General features: G+C 52.4%; 1 protein-coding gene across 5 annotated transcripts in view; it reads left to right on the top strand.

The window, feature by feature from the left end:
* Positions 1-17,110, top strand: part of TSPAN9 (tetraspanin 9) — a 210,133-nt gene that overhangs the window by 100,647 nt on the left and 92,376 nt on the right. Inside the window, exon 1 of one of the 5 annotated variants that reach the window (XM_033223193.1) lies at positions 496-665. The exons of 3 other annotated variants lie outside the window; for them this stretch is intronic. The gene's annotated coding sequence lies outside the window, so the exon portion shown is untranslated. Of the gene's footprint in view, positions 1-495; positions 666-14,957; positions 14,964-17,110 lie in introns of those variants that run through there. One more of the 5 variants, XM_033223194.1, reaches the window with a different exon arrangement.

Here is a 17,110-nt window from a genome sequence, read left to right as displayed (position 1 = left end):
ACCCTGAATAAATTCACTTATTCCCCAAAACTTCGTTCTCCCTCATTTGTTTGTTTGTTTTTGAGACAGGATCTTACTCTGTTGCCCAAGCTGGAGTGCAGTGGCACGATCACTTCTGCCTGGAACTGCTGAGCTCAAGCGATCCTCCTGCCTCAGCCTCCTGGGTACCTGGGGCTACAGGTACATGCCACCATACCTGGCTAGTTTTAAATTTTTTGTACAGACAGAGTCTCACTGTGTTGCCCAGGCTGGTCTCAAACTCCTGGCCTCAAGGGATCCTCCCACCTCAGCCTTCCAAAGTACTGGGGTTACAGGCATCAACCACTGCATCTGGCCATTTCCCTCATTTGTAAGGAGTGTTTACACCTGATGATTTCTAGATATCCTTCCAATTATTCTAACAGTCTGTGATTCTGTCTGTTAGAAAATGAAGAGAGGTTTGTGTGTTCATTTCCAGGAGCCCGTGTGTTCTGCTGTGCTCGGGGTCAGGGGCTTTTTGTAACAGGCTCAGCACACCTGGCCTTCAGCTGTGGTTTTAATCGACATGACCAAGACCTGAGGAGCTCCTGATGTGGTAGTGTGAGGCGGCCGCCTGGACCTTAAGCCCCATGCCCTGCCTGTCTTCTTTCCTTCCTCATTTTCTGAGGAGGTGGCCAGGAGAACTGGTGAGGCTTTTGTCCCCAGCTCTGCGCCTCGTGTGATAGGAAGTGTTGCGGGCACACCTCTGAGCGCTGTGAACATGACCTCTGCTGGGTGAGGCTGGGGGCGTCATTTGGGACGGATGTGCCGTCGTGCAGGACCTGGGAGCGGGGGCAGCATCTCACCTGGGGTGAGACCTGGCGAGCAGGAGTGCACTAAGCCTGAAACCAGAACTGGGAGGGGGAAGTGGCACGAGAGTGGTCTGTCTTCCTCAGCCTTGACCTTGAGGACGTCGGGGTGTCTGGGCTCCTGGAGGTGGGTGTGAGACGGAGAGGCAGAGAAGGAGCTGGAGGTCAGCGCCCAGTGGGGGCCTGCCAAGCTGTGACAGCCCCTGGGAGCTGCAGTGGCCTGGGCTGCCTTGCAGGAGGTGAGAGATAGAGAGCTGCAGACAACGGGAAGGCCAGCAGCACGGCCAGGGAAAGCCAGGCGCCTCATGCTTCCCTTCTCTCTAGGTTCATTTCCTTTGGTACCTCGTAGAATGACTTTGAAAGACCCAGCCTCTCTCGCTGAGCTCACGGGAGCCCAGAGCAAGAGTCGCACTTCCCAGCTGGTCTGGAGGCCTCTAAGGGAGCAGGCCCCAGGGTCACAGAGAGCGTGCATCTAGCCAGATTTCTCTCGCTGTGGCAGTAACTACCTGGCCTTTCTGGTGTCTTGTTTCCAGGCCTCAGTTTCTCCTCCTGTGCTACCCTGCCCCACCTCCGTGGCTGGGTGTGGGACCGGCACTGCACCACTGCAGTCAAGTTGCGTTATAAATAGAAAGATACTTAACACTGACCCTGGAATCAAACAGGGAGGTGGCTCTGGGCAGCAGAGTTTTAAAAATGAGCATTGATTTCTGCGAATCTGCACGCCGCATATTAAATAGACCCACGTTGGCTCCCAGGGCACTGCTCAGCCCTGCCTGTATGCCTTTCTCCTTCCCAGAACAAGCACTGCCCATCCCAGCTCTCAGAGGGCCTGAGGAGCCACGGGTGTGAGATTGGTCCCAGCCCTCACCTCTGTGGGTGCTCCCTACCTGAAGCGGCTCTCACGTGCTTCTGTTTCCTGGCTGGTTCCTCCATTTGGCCCCTGCTGTGAGCCAGGGACGGTGCTAGGTTCTGGGATTGAAAGATGAACAATCGCCCCAGCGCCCCTTCTCCCCTTGTCTCAGCGTCGAGCCCTACGAAGCAGTGTGCAGAGTGAGAGTCTGAAATGGGGGGAGCCCAGCGATTGGAGAAGAGAAGGTCCAATTCTGCCTGAGCTGGGGAAGGAAGAGGCTTCATGGAGAAAACTGAGTGTCCAAGAGAAGGGCATGCATTCTGCACAGGGAGCAGAATGTGCAAAGGCATGAGGAACCACGCGGCTGTGTGCAAGCAGCTGGCATATACCAGGTAGCTCATGGCTGCTAGCTAAGTGTGGGCTGGGGATTGTCATGTCCGTGTGCTCCCTGCTGCCTTCTGTGAGCCTCCTGTGGTAATGAAGGACATTCATCTGTTGATTGATTAAGATATTTTTGTCTCTTTGTCCAATCACAATTTAAAAGTTAGCTGAAAGAAGACTAAATAGTTTAAGAACTTTGCTGCTGCTAAGACTTCCTTACTTTTCCTTTGGTGGCTTGGACTCTATTCTGGGCCCTTGTGACGGCGAAGAAGGTCCGACTTTAGGGAAAATCCCAAGAAGACCTGAAAGCAGCTCTCCCATCTTTACATCATCTCCCTCCATACTCAGCTGAGAATTGTGCGCCTTTCAGGTCCTCCTGAGTTGCCCAGTCTTTTCTTTATCACCCACCAGAGCCCCTCTTTAAATATTCCATGAAAATTGGGGCCATTGAAGTGTGTCAGCTGCGAGTGAAATGCACAGAGCCTAGTGTTAGGAAGTCGCCTGGCATTTGCGGGACGAGTACCATGGACAGCAGGGCAAGATGAGGCGTGGCTGGGAGGCCAGTTAGGGGTCCGTGAGCGAGAGGTAGCCGGGGGAGTGGGGAGGTGGTGGGACCCCCAGGAGATGCGCCACACTCTTGCCAGCATTGAGTAGCCTTGTTTAAATTAAAAAAAAAAAATTTAAGCTGTTAGGTATTTTGTCACTTAAAAATCTTTTTTGAGACAGAGTCTCACTCTGTTGCCCAGGCTGGGGTGCGGTGGTGCGATCTCGGCTCACTGCAAGCTCCGCCTCCCGGGTTCACACCATTCTCCTACCTCAGCTTCCCAAGTAGCTGGGACAACAGGCTCCTGCCACCACACCCAGCTAATTTTTTGTATTTTTAGTAGAGACGGGGTTTCACTGTGTTAGCCAGGATGGTCTCGATCTCCTGACCTCATGATATGCCCGCCTCGGCCTCCCAAAGTGCTGGGATTACAGGCTTGAGCCACCGCACTCGGCCAAAAAAATTTTTTTTTCAGATGGAGTCTCACTCTGTTGCCCAGGCTGGAGCACAGTGGCTCAATCTTGGCTCACTGCAGTCTCCGCCTCCCAGTTTCAAGGGATTCTCCTACCTCAGCCTCCTGAGTAGCTGGGATTACAGGTGCCTGCCACCATGCCCAGCTAGTTTTTGTATTTTTAGTAGAGATGGGGTTTTGCCATCAAGCTGTCCTTGAACGTCCGACCTCAAGTGATCTGCCTGCCTCTGCCTTCCAAAGTACTGGGATTACAGGAGTAAGCCACTGCCCCCAGCCTTAACCTGATAGGTAAACAGTGATGGCTTGGTTGTTTTAATTTGGATTTCCATGATTTGTAATGTTCCCAAGTTTACAACTAGGAAACAAAGAAGTGAAATTCCTAATCACAGAATGATTCAGCCAGAGCCCACTTTACTCAAGAAGGACAGGCGGGTGACGGCCAGTGTCCTTGTCTGCCACGGGTGTGAGGTCCTGTCGGCTGTGTCTGGGCCGTGTCTTGCCCGCTGATGGGTCTCTGGGCAGATGGTTAGCCCCTGGCCCTCAGTCGTGCAGGTTTCTGTTCTGCAGGCGGCATGGTGCCATGGGCACACAGGGCAGTGGTGTTTTCATGTAGTGGTGTTGATCAGGGATGGGCAGTGCCGGCCTTTTCCCCCTGTATGCTTCTGTATCTCTGCCGTTCTTATCTTTTTTTGTGACCTTTTCTCACCGTCTTCCCTACCCGTGTATCCACTCTCCGTACAGTGCTTAGCATAACAGTTGTGCTTTTTTCCTGTATTTGCATTTTTGTCTTCAGCTGTGACTGGTGACCCACAGAGATGAAGAGGTTTCTTTTTCCTTTTTTTTTTTTTTTTTTTAAGCAAGAGTTGTTTCACTCCGACTGCCCAGGCTGGAGTGCAGTGGTGCGATCTCAGCTCACTGCAACTTCTGTCTCCTGGTTTCAAGCGATTCTCCTGCCTCAGCCTCCCAAGTAGCTGGGATTACAGGCATGTGCCACCATACCTGGCTAACTTTTGTATTTTTAGTAGAGACGGTGTTTCACCATGTTGGCCAGGCTGGTCTTGAACTCCTGACCTAAGGTGATCTGCCCGCCTTGGCCTCCCAAAGTGTTGGAATTATAGGCGTGAGCCACTGCGCCTGGCCAGATGAAGGGGTTTCTGATGCTTATGCTTAACCCGGTGCGTGATGCTTAGTAGGCTCTCCATAAACATCTCTTCTTCCCTTTCCTGAGAGTTTAGTTGCAGTTTTCACAAAATGTCAACGAGATAGGTGGTATAGAAACATTAACACTTAGAATGTGGTGTGTCTGGGTGGGGGTACAGGTGGACCTCTGGTCGCGCCCACTTGCCCGTGGCTGTGTGGTTTGAGGGTGGGCTTAGCTGTGGGTCAGGCAGGCGAGCTTTCTGGGCATTCTTTGCATCTGCTGTGGGGGATGTGATGGACAATGGTGGAGACACCCTGTGGCTCCCGTCCATCCCCCTTGGTCCCCATCACACGTGGGGATCTGGTTGCTCATTCTCTGATGTGGTTTCTCCTGGGAGGGTGGAGGAATGAGAGTTATTCTGTAGCTTTTTCTGAAGAGGAATGTGTGATTTGAACAATGCTGGGCCCAGGATGCCCTGGATTCCTCTGTCGATGTTGGCATTAGACAGGAACTATCAGGAGCTGGAAATAGGCTGCGGGGCCCGGCCGAGAGGGCTCATTGTTTGTGGCAACCCCACATGCATCATCCTGCCTCATCCTGGAACCATGGACGCTGCAGACAGGAAGGCACCTCCCAAAGTCATCTAGGAAGGAAGGGACCGTGCTGGGTGCATTACACACCCCGACACTCACCCCGCTCTGACTCCAGGTGGGGTGGGGTTCAACCGGCCCAGGATGGCAGCTAGCACCTGCTTCAGTCACCTGTTCCCGTCTTTAACAGCTCTGTCTTCTGCAGGCTTCCTGTTGCATTTTAAGCCCATTCCTCTCATTCTGCCCTAAGTGAAACAAGAGATGAAGCCATTGTCCCCCTCCCTGCACAGAGCTTTCAGATGCGTGAGGGCGTGATGTTTTCCTTCTGTTTTGGAGAACCAGCAGGAGGTGGTGTCTCCTGGAGACACATGAGGCAGACAGCGGAGTAGAATTTGTAACGGGTAAAATATGGGCTTGCTTTAGAATTGGTTTTCTCTAATTTAATAGGTTAGGAAGGCGTGGTTCTGTTCTGAGCTAGCTTCATGCATTTTTTTAAACCAATGTTGAGTTGTTTCAGCAATCAAGTGATGAATCCATGAATAAAGAGTCCATATGACACATTGTCCATTCCAGATTTGGGGGCACTATTCTCCCCGTTTTGCAGGTGAGCATCTGAAATCCAGATTCGCAGCCAGAGTTCTATCTGACAGATAATGGTCAGATTGACGGACTCAGGGACACATTTCCACTGACAGGAAATACACTGCGCTGCCTCTTCTCACGGTACACGTAACTTTTTGGCACATCTCCATCTTGAGAGTGAATCCCAGTGTATTTCCTGCAGCTGGTAAAGCTTCCTGGCCAGGTGCAGATCCTTGCAGAAAGTAAGCAGCTCTGAGTTTCATGCCTAGAAAGTGTGTATTCTCATGAGCAGTCAACCGGTGTTCCGAGACTTGTGGGCCATTCGTGTCACCATTCAAGACCCAGGGCATTGTTTCTCCAAACATTGTAATTCAGGGCACACACAGCTACACCTGAGAAAATGTTTCATGAAATAATTCTTATCTTTACCATGTGAGATATATTCTGGTGTTTTCTGTTTTATTTTTTAAAAATACTCTTCTGGGCTCGGCACGGTGGCTTGCGCTTGTAAGCCCAGCACTTTGTGAGGCCGAGGTGGGAAGGTTACTTGAGTAACATGGTGAGACCCCGTCTCTACAAAAAAATAAAATTAGCCAAGCTGGTGGCCCATACCTGTATTTCTAGCTACTCTGGAGGATCACTTGAACCTGGGAGTTCAAGGATGTAGTCAGCTATGATTGTACCACTGCACTCCAGCCTAGGCAGCAGAGCGAGATGCTGTCTCTAAAAGAAAAAAAAAAAAAGTTTTCTGACCCACTCAGCTGATTTTATAACCCAATAATGGGTCACAAGCTGCAGTTTGAAAAGCAAGGGGTTGCTATAGATGAAAGCAAATGGAAACAATTAACAGGTTAATTTATGTGGGTCACAGTTGAATATCTGTTATAACTCAGATGCTTTATTTCTTGAAATTGGATTTTCACCTTCTTTGTTTTCGTCGATGTGTCCAGAGTAAGTGCCTCTCACCCAGGAAGCTCAGATGAGCCCTTTTTAACAAGGTCTGCATCACCTTAACATCACCTTTCTAAAATAAATTTGATCCTGAGACAGAGGTCTTAGGATCTTAGGTTAACAGGATTATTTTTCATACTAAAATGATAAACAGAGTCCTGACTTATGAATCCACTAAGTTATTCTATTTTTCTGTGCACCTGCTGTGTGCCAGGCGCTTAGGTGGGGCTGGAGGTACTGTATGGCTCAGATGTAGGAGTTCAGGGCCCTGCATTTTAGGGAGGGCACTGGTAGACCAGGAGAGGCAAGGAGGAGACTGGGCAGGGGGCTTTGGCATGAGTCACAGTGGAAAGATGGGTGGGGGGGATGTTTGCTTGGGGAAGAGAAGACTCGGGGCATGTGGCACCATCTTATGTTTGAGAGGCTGGCACCTGGGAGAGGAATTAGGCCTCTGCTTTACTACTCCAGAGGGGAAGACTAATTCCATTAGCCAGAATCATGATGGCCATGATAATTAAAAGAGATATTATCTACCGTGTATGAAGTGTGGTGTGTGCCAGGCACGGAATCGGGCCCTGGACATAGATCGTCAACTGTGTGTGTGGTTGAACATTTATTATTGTATCCATAATTCAGATGAGGAAGCTGAGATGCAGAGAAGGAACGTGCCTTGTCATGGGGCAGAGCTGGGATTTCAATAAGATAGGTCTGATTTGACCCATGTTCCCCTACACCTCATCCACATCTGTAAGGCAGAAAGTGGAGGTGAGCAGGTGGGGCCCAGAATCCTGAGGCAGTGCCCATGGTAGTGAGAGCTGAGAAATGACAGCCAAGCTGCCTGGTAACCTCTGGCCTGAGCAGAGGGGAGGAGACTGGACATCAGTAACACCTAGTGAGCTCATTTCATCCTAGGACAGCCCAGAAGGGAGGTAGGGTTTAATGCCCATTTTGTAGATGGGGAAACTGAAGCTTATGGGTTAAGTGACGTGCCTCAAGTCACATTGTCCCTAGGAGACAGAACTGGGACTCACACCTGGGCCTTCTGACCCCAGCCCTTGTGCCCTTCCCTCTGCCCTGCACTGCCTCTTACTTTCTGTGATTCGTTTCAGTCTTTTCTCCAGATTCATTTTACCTGCTTCTCCCTGCTCCTTTGCTGTATCTGACAGGCCGCCTGCAGTGTTCCATGGGTGCCTGAGCTCAAAACTGGAACCACAGCCAGAATCCAAGCTGACTGAGAGGTGTTCCTGTAGTCAGTATGTGGACATGCATGTGCACATGTGTTGTGCACTTGTGTTTGTGTGTTGGAGGCCTGTGTGCCTTGCAGGGGGCTCTGAGGTCTTTGGAGGCCTGTGTGTGATGTAGGGTAGACAGGAATTTTTGGCAACTTGGGGCTGGTGGAGAAGGCTGTAGCCCTCCGAACCCCCGGCCCCCAGTCAGCCCTCCTGTGGGGCATTGCCATCCCTTTCTGAAAGGTGGGCTGGGAGGGAGCAGATCAGGGAAGTTAATTACTCAATTAATTCATCCAGATCAGACTGGCTTTCTGCTTAGGGGGTGCTCTGCTTGGCGGAATGAAGAAACTGCTAATTTGCTAAGTCCAGTTACTGATGGAGGGTGGGGGCTTCAGGGTTTGGAAGGTAGGGAGGCTGTTGCTGTGCCCACCCAAGGCTGCCTGGGGCCCACAGCCTCCTCTGAGCTAATGGCCTTGTTCTTGGCCTTATGTGAGTGAGCTCTTTTCTGTTTCTCTTCCTATGACTTTCTTCCTTCTTCCTACCCTTTTTTTCTCTTTTTTTGCACTAGATACCACCAGAAAAGTTGGCCGGGCTGCAGTTCTTCATTCATTCGTCTGCCCATTCATTCATTCAGCAGTGCTGTTGAGCAACTGGCATGTGACTAGGGTGTGGGAGATGCTAAAGGGGACTCAGCAGGAATACAACTGGCACCCCATTCTCTTGCAGCTGGCAGGTCTGTCTGCAAAGAGAGACTTGCCCCTCAGGCTGTCAGTGAGGCCGTGTGATCGAGAGGCAGTGAGTGGGAGAAAGTGGGAGGAAGTTGTGTGTTGGGACCACCAGGTAGGGATCTATAACTGGGCCATCAGCCTGAGGAGCCTCCATGCCAAGGGAGGGGAGGCTAATTGGAGCCTAGAATTGGGGCAGGCAGGCAGAGAGCCGAGCCAGGCCACGCAGCCCTCCCTGAGGCTGCAACAGCCAGTCAGGAGCTGAGCACAACATGGAGTGGTGGAGACAGGGTCAGGGCCGCATGGTGGGAGACAGATGCCTGAGGCAGGTTGAGAGCTGTCTCTGGGACTGAGGCTCGGAATACTGGGGATCTGCTCTGTCGGCTTTGCTGGGGTTAGGGCGTACCTGAAAGTGAACAGTCAAAGGCAGAGCTAGCGCCACTGCTGATGACACATACAAGTGGGAGCGCCCGTGGTGGCCAAGTGGTTCAGAGAAAGCTTCTGGAGGGGTGGGGGCCCCAGGGTGCCATAAAGAAAGGCAACTCTGGAGTGATTTCATGGTGCTTCTTCCTTTCCTTTCTCTCCCACTGCATCCCTCTGTGCTAGGCACATCTGGAATATGGGCTTGGGCTGAACAGAGGGATTTAGGCAGATCTGAGATCCGTCCCTTCTCAAGGTGAGGAGAGGAGAATTTGGCCAGGATTGTCTCCCCAGCTGGCGTGACTTCCAAGTCCTGACAGAAATGTGTAAGGGTCACCTTGGCGATTAGGTGCACATGTATCTTCAGGGAGACAAACCCAAGGACAGCAATGGAGGTTTTGTACCCAGAGAGGCTCTAGTTTGGGCAGAGTTGCTAGCGGTGGTTGGAGATTAGCTGCTGCTTGGTTAGTGAAAGGACGAGTCAGTTAGATCCAGGCAATAGAAAAAGCAGGGGCCGTCAGGGTTTAACACAGTTTAGAATCCCCCACAGAGCATTCACAGGGCAGGTTATCAACATTCTGCCTCCAGATACTTTTAGGCCAGAGTGAGCCCTAGAATTGGCATTCATCACCAAATACCCAAGGATTCTGGAGCAACTGGCCTGGGACCCACGCTTAGAGAAAAAGTTTTAGAGGGAGCTCGGCATTTGGGAAAGAACAGTGGACTAGTTGTATGAAGACCCGGGTTCCAGTCTACTCGGCGATTGGCCTCGGTGTTTGCCACTTCACCTTTGGAATCTTTTTGTAGTCTGCTGCAGTGACTTCCTAGGGCTTTTGTGATGGTGACGTATGTGGAATCCCTTTGAACAGCGTCCATTTTTCTGTAAATGCAGGCTGTTGTCATTGCTTCTACAATTGTAATAGAAATGTCCAGAACGGTCTGGATTGACTGAAGCCAGGGAAGGGAGTGGGAGGGAGAAGTAGACCAAATGATCTCTGAAGGCCCATAGCTTCTGGGATCTTCCTTCAATAAGAAAATCCAGCCAGGCACGGTACAAACCTGTAATCCCAGCACTTTGGGGTGCCGAGGTGGGCAGATCGCTTGAGTTCAGGAGTTTGAGACCAGTCTGGGCAACATGGCAAAATCCTGTCACTAGAAAAAATATAAAAATTAGCTGGGCGTGGTGGTGCACACTTGTAGTCCCAGCTTCTTGGGAGGCTGAAGTGGGAGGCTCAGTTGAACCCAGGAAGTAGAGGCTGCAGTGAGCTGAGATTGTGCCACTGCATTCCAGCCTGGGTCACAGAGTGAGACCCTATTTAAAAAAAAGAAAGAGAGAGAGAAAGAGAGAAAGAAAGAAAGAGTCCAGGGAATTTCCCTCTTCCCCCTAGTCCAGGTAATGAATCTGTTTCTTTAAGGTGTAGGTGGCTGGTTTAGTCTTGAGAGAGACAGGCAGCAAGGGGAAAGGTAGCAGAGCTCCCTGATGATAGGACCCTCTGGATTTCCTTCCTCTTTCCCTGGGGCCAATGTTGCTTCAGCTGAGCGATTAGAGCCGCGGGATGCTGCCAGTAGCCCCGGGCACATGTGGCCCATCCTGCCCTGCATGGTTTTACTGATGCTCTGCAGCATGAGGTTGGGGATGGGAATTAGCTTGCACCCGGAATTCCTGTTCTGTGCGTTCCTTCTCAAGCCAGCTCTCAGAGGCTTGGATGTCCATGGCAGAGCGGGGGTTAGAACAGGGCCTCTGTGTTGCACAACTTCAGGGGCACAGTTCACAGGGAATGCAGTGTAACTGTCCCACTGGAGTGGTGCAATGGCAGACTTCCTCCCTGGCCAGCAGGGAGGCATCCTTGCTTTATTACTAAACTCCATTGGTTCCTTGGTTCTGTAGTCTTTATTCTGTTTCAGTGTCCAATGAGGTCAGCAGAAACGCAGATAATCACGAGGCTCATGATAAGAGTAGTGAAGACTGCGTTATCCCTAGACCACTTCCATCATGTTTGGTTTTAGCATGCATTTAGAAGCAGTCATTTAATCAGCAAGTATTTACTGAGTGTGGCTGTGTGCCTGGCACTGTGCACAGTCACTGAGGGGAGACGGGGAGAAGGAAGTTGGGGGACTCGGTGAATAAGGCATCTCAGACAGTAGCAGGTTAACTCCTTTCTTTGGCTTGTGCTTTTGGTATCTGTCCATGTTAGTACCTGGAATATGGGTGCTGTGCTTGCTATAGCTTTGCTGGAATTTCTAGGGGTTGGCAGGGTGGGGCTAGGAGTCATTTTGCTGTGGAAACTCAGGGGGTCACTTTCAGAAATGGAATGTGGGCGTGCCCAGTGCAGCTCCTGACTCCCTTTCCCCATGGCTGGTGGATTTGAGGGTGGGCCTGGGAGTTTCCAGTCTGTGTAGAGAAGGGGTGGTGGTAAGGGATGACCAGTTTCCCCTTCTGAGCGCCTCAGGTCAGCACTCCTTGGTGAGTTTACTTCCCTACCTCCACCCCGGCTGCCAGCCTGCTGTGGCTACGTGCTGCAGCTGGGCCCGCAGAGCTTAAAATAGCAGCGTGAGCTGGCCGCTGGGCGTGTGGGGAGCCCGCCTGAGGCCTGGTGGGGCAGCCGCCTGGGCTTGGGGCTCTGCTGGCTTTAACCACTGGGGTAGATAATGTTTTGGGGGGTTTCTTCTAGGCCCAGAGCTGGAGAATGGGAAATGGATGTAGCTGGAGTTGGGGTGTGGCTGGTGCAGAGGGGAAGCAAAGGGCTCGTCTTTCCTATACCTTTTAAGAGAATGCCTCGAACCTGACCTTGGAGCCTCTCACTGCAGAGCTCAGGGGCCTTCAGACTTGGTGTCCTGTTTGGCCTTAGCCCCGGCCCTCGGTACTGCCCAGCGTTAGTCATGTAGGTTCCCATTAGAGCCTAAATAAAGAGAGAAAATGAAGTGCGAAGTTGAGATGGAGGGTGCAGCTGTGCCAGGTCACAGATGTGAAGGCCGAGGCAAGAACGCAGTATCCTGAGTCTCAGCTGGGCAGGCGCTAACTACAGGGCGCCCTCACTCCCCAGCTGCCTGCTCTTGGGAAGCCAAGATGGCACGTAGGGGTTTGGGAAAGACTTTTCACAGGCATTCATTCATTCTTTCAAAAATACTTATACCTGCCTTGTGTGAAGCTCTGTTCGTAGCTTTGGGAATACAGCAGTAAGTGAAGCAGAGCAGGAGAAGAGAGATGGAGTGTGCTGGGGGAGGAAGCAGAGCAGGAGAAGAGAGATGGAGTGTGCTGGGGGAGGAAGCAGAGCAGGAGAAGAGCTATGGAGTGTGCTGGGGGAGGCAGAGTTTTCAATGGGGTGGTCAGGGAAGGCCTCATGCAGAAGATGCCTTTTGAGTGGAGGTTTACAGGAGCTGAGAGAAGTGGCAATGCTGAGATCTAAGAGAAGAATATTCCAGGCAGAGGAGACAGCCAATGTAAAGGCGCTAATGTAAGAAATAGCACAGAAGACAATGTAGCTGGAGTGGAGTGAGTGGGCCAGGAGTTTGTGTGTGTGTATATGTGTGTGTATGTGTGTGTATACATGCAACTTTTTCTAAGAACTTTTTCTTTGAGAGACATGAGAAGGCATTAGCGGGTTTTGCACAGAGCAGTGGCATGGTCTCACTTAAGAGACAGAATCCCTGTAGTCTAAGAGCTAATTTCAGTTGTGTTTTTCTTGGGGAGGCCCCCGGAGACCAGAGAGAAGGCTGCCCCATCCTTTCCCTGTGGCTCGTCCAGCCTCTGTTTCTATTCCCCAAGCTCTGACCTGAGACTTTTACTCCTGGGGAGGAGGGGGCAGGATGATGCTGGGTGTCTTTTCTCTGCTGGAGTTTCCTTTGGAGGGAGGGAGATGGGTTTGTTACAGTGGTTTGCTGGAGCCTACTTGTGCTGGTTCTTGAGAGCCTATTAGAAAGTAATTAGAACATTTGCCTGCCGGGAGCTTGAAATTGGCCGTGGTGGGAGTATTTACACCACAGCATTGGCAAGCACTATGAATCGGGGCTTTTCCCCCAGAGAGCTGGTTGTTGAACATCTACCAGCCCACCACTGGCTTGTTACTTCCACTCTACCTGTGCTGTGCTTTTGAAGGGGGGGCTTCTGTTTTCTTTCACTTGGCAGATCACCTGTGTTCACGCCGTGTGGTCAGAAAGAGCACAGAGGACATTGGATGAGGGTGATGAAGGTTGGGGTTGGTGGGGCAGTGGTGCGTTTTCCAGGATTGACAGGGCTTGTCCTTTGGTGTTGCGATGTGGGGCGTCTCTGCTTTTCCTAGCTGGGTAATCCTAAATGCATGAGCGTCCCCTCAGCCTGCTTCCTTTCTTCCTCTGCCTCCCTTTGTGCATGTGGCATGAGTATCCGTATGTCCAGGAGTGGCCAGCTTCGTCCATAAAAGCAGGGCCCAGCACTGGACCCAGGCAAGGCCGCTTAGTGCAAGGAAAGCTCACTGTTTTGGAAGTTAGGAGACACAGGTTCCGGTCCCAGCTCTCCTAACTTGCTTAGACGAGTGCTCTCCTCTTTTTGGCCTTTTGTTCCCTCATTTACAAACTGGGACAACTTCCCTGCCTATCTTGCAGGGGTGTGGTGAGGATCAGATGTGATCATTAGTATGAGAGTCCTTCGAAAAAGCTGCAAGAGTCACAATGAACAGGCCTTTGCCTGTGGTATTCAGGCACGCAGGCCTCCCTTTCCTCTGTCCTCACTCTGTTTGGATGCCATGCAAGCCCAGCACGTACCCCTTCTCTAAGAAGCCCTTCCTGATGGGCCAGACTCTCCCTGGGCAGGTCCTTGGAGCACTCCCAGGCTCAGCCCCCAGTTCCCACAAGTACTCAGGGGTCCTTCTGTTCCACCTTTTCATTTTATTGCTCTTCGCCCAGATGCAGATGGAGCATTTGCTCCATAAAGGCTAATTCTCCTTGGGAACATCTGTCGTGGCAAACCCAGGGTGGTGTACGTGTGGGCGCTGGGGGACTCTGCCGGGATTGCTTCATCAGCATAGGTGTCTCGCCTTTATCGAGCTCCTGTGAAGTGTGAGGGCTGGCTGTGGTGTGTGGGGGTGAAAGGTTCCGAAGACAACTGCCCCCGCGATAAAGTAGTTTCCCAGACACCGCCTCATCTGTCCCTCACGGTCGCACGTAACGCCGTTATACTGATGAGGAAACAAGCGTGCTCACATTCATTCATTCATTCATTCAACACATGTGTCCTGCACTCAGGGAGCTGTCGGTGTCTCCCTGGATTCCACAGCGCTGGGGTGGCCTGCTCTGTGCCCTGCCAGGCTCCTGCAGCACCACTGTGCTTGCTCTTTGTGCTCGTCTCTGCAGGAAGCAGACAGAGCGGCAGGGGGAATGTACATGCATGGAGGGGTGGGGGCCACACCAGGGTGCTAGTCAGACCCAGGCCTGGGTGGCAGAGGAAGGGAGGGGGCAGCATTCGTGCCTAGGGCGTGTCCCTGCTGTGTCCGGCTGGCCGTGGCTTCGGGCTGGCATTTCCTCTGGCAGCAGTCGGGGGGAGGGGAAGAGCAGGTGTGCCCCGGCGCCTGGCCTGGCTGGGATGTGGAAGCACCTCTTGGAGGCCGGAGCTTGGAGGATGAGTGACTTGCAGCCACCCGGACACATTGGGCCTCACAGAGCCCAGCCACATTCTCAGAGCTCCAGGCTGGACATCTGAGCGCCCCAGTGGTTTCTGTAGATGGCTGGATGTGGTGGGTGACTCCAGAGAGGGCCTCCAGAGAGGACACATGATTGTGATCTATCAAGGTGAATACCTCCCAGATAGGCTGAGGGCAGTGTCAGAGGGTGTCCGATATGTGCGCTGAGGTAGTAAGTATGTGTGGTGAAGGTGGAGGCGAGGCTCGGGGGCTCTGTGCATTGTGGGAGGGACTCAGTTGCCCTTGAGTTTCCTAAGTGTGCACCATGTATGGAGCTGGGCTGGTTGCTGCAAGAGGAGCACGGGTAAGCTCTGCCCCTTGGAGCTTTTAGTCTTGTACAAAGAGAAAGCATTTATGCAAGTAACTGTGATGCAATGCAGAGTAAAATCAGTGTCCAAAAGAGACGACTAGAACAAGAAGAGTTTCTCTTCATTTTGGGGGATCTTCATGGAGGATGTGGCATTTGAGATGAACCTTGAAACATCTCCTCAAGGCCAAGCAGGATGGGGGAGGCTTTGGAGGTAGAGGGCAGTGCATGCAGGCACAGGGGTGGGCTGCACCTCGAGGGGCTGGTGTTGCTGGAAGCAGAGGGCACAGGTCTGGGATTCGTGGGGAAGAAGGCTGACAGAGTACCATGTAGAAGGGCCCCAGTGACAAGCTTGAGCATTTGTGTTTAAATCCCTGGGGAAGTGTTTGAGCTGATGGCATGTGCCAAGCTCTGCCTTGGGCCGGTACTAGTGGCAGCATGTGGCAGGGTGGCTAAGGAGGGGGCGGGGGCAGGGAGCCCGGTCAGGAGACTGGCAGACAGGAGGCAGCCCAGTCATGTGTGACTGGGTTACAACAGGAACAGACCTGGGCTGGAGCAACCTAAGAGCCTTTGAAAGCACCTTTTGGGATTGTAAGAGGTTTGGTAGCCTGGATGGCTGATTTGAGGGTGCGAGTTGTGACCATTTTCACCTCAAGTACCTTGAGATGAGAAAAGATGTCTCCAGGCTTTGGATGGGCTGGATGCCTTTGAGAGGCCCCCTTCAGTGGGAGGCACCTGGAAGGACAGCCCCATAGCTGTGGGCCAGCCTGATGGGGAGGAGGGAAGAGAGACAGAGTGAGATGACAGCCAGTGCTCCTGCCTTATTTTACAGAGCGGCCGATGGAGGTTCAGAGGCCACAAGTGACTTCATGCATTGCGGGCCTTCGAGCCATAAGACGGCCATTAGGGGTGCCCAAGTCTGCCCCTGCCACCCATCCAGACACCTCTCACTCTATCAGTGAGAGTGGAACATGCACAGGCTCCCTCCCCTGAGGGCTGCAGTGTGGAATCTGGGGCGCTGGTTCTTCTCCATCTTCTTCACTTCAGAGCATCCCCAAGTCCTGCTCACATGCTGCCTTTCTCTGCATTGGCTCCAGTACCAGCCCCGTAGAGGGAGAGCGGGCCGAGGGAGGCAGCAGGCAGCAGCTCCTGAAATCAGCAGAAGGGTCCCGGCTGCACAGTCAGGCTGGATGCGAGGTCACGGAGCGCCGTCCCAGCTGGCAAGTCAGCACCCTCCATGGAGTGGTTTAGGAATATTGGATTTGCTGGGTCAGTACATTTCCACTGGTGCATGGCAATAAGTCGTAGGCTTCATCACACTTCCCTGTGCCCGGCGGTCTGCCTTATCTCATCCTCCCCGCAGCCACCTGCCTTCCTTGATAAGTGCTCGTAACAAATGCTTTCTTTCTCCCGTTTTCCAGGAGCAGTGGGCTCAGTGTGTGCACATGTGTATGTCAGGTACATCTGTCTGTCCAGCATAGTGCCTCGTACTCCAGGCCCTTTTGAGGGTCTGACAGGGATGCTGATTGGCCTTAGGATGAAAGAGGGGCTGCTTTGGAACTTTCCTGGAAAACAGGGCCTGAGACCCCAGGTGGGTGGCTCTTTGTCCAGGCAGTCTGTCAGCCGCATTATTCTAGGGCCCAGTCTCTGCCGCCCCCTCTTACCTGGTAAACCTTCTCTAAGAAGAGATGACTGTCCTGCAGGAGTGGCCGTTCTTACTCTTTTTGCAAAGCTTCCCCTGCTCCAAGCAAAGGCTGATTTTTCTAAAGAGCTGCTTTCACCTTAAGGTGTACACAAAGGTTGTTCCTGTTGCTACTCATGCATTCAGCAGTGACTTCAGAGCACCGGTGTGCTAGACAAATGCCAAATGCTTGGAAGACAAAGAGGAGGGACACAGTCCTTGCATTCAAGGAACTCACAATTTGGGGGTGGGGGAAGGTCAGGGAACAGGTGGCATCATGGCAGGATTAACTCTGTGTTACTGGTATAGCAAGGAGGCTTCCTGGAGGAGGTGACAGCACCCTGATGCCAACTGGATTGTGGATGTTAGCCATTCAGGGTGTGGGGGAAAGGGGCTTTCAGGAGGAGGGAAGCATCCAGTGCAAAGGCCAGGGGATGAGGGGGAATTTGATGTGGGTTCATTTTGGTGGGAGTGTAGGCCAAGAAAGGTATAGGAGATGGACTTGCTGAGAGGAGCGGGATGGGGACGCGCCTGTGCAGATTTTAAACTAGCATCCAGGGTCATCTGTGCTCTGGCCCACCCTCCTTTCAGGCTCCCTTTCTGCAAAGCTTCATTCCAGTGGAGCGTGTGGGTGCCTCCCACATGTCCTGGGCCCTCTGCTGTGCCCTGGCTCTGCCCAGCTGCCCCCCTGCCAAGGTGCTCTTCCCCTTCCCCCGTGCCTGTCCAGTCCCATTTCATAGGGTGCGAAATTCAGGG

This window comes from Trachypithecus francoisi, unplaced genomic scaffold (genome assembly GCF_009764315.1).
Source record: "Trachypithecus francoisi isolate TF-2019V2 unplaced genomic scaffold, Tfra_2.0 Lachesis_group11, whole genome shotgun sequence".
Taxonomy (NCBI): Eukaryota; Metazoa; Chordata; class Mammalia; order Primates; family Cercopithecidae; genus Trachypithecus; species Trachypithecus francoisi.
This window is presented reverse-complemented; position numbering and strand designations above follow the sequence as displayed.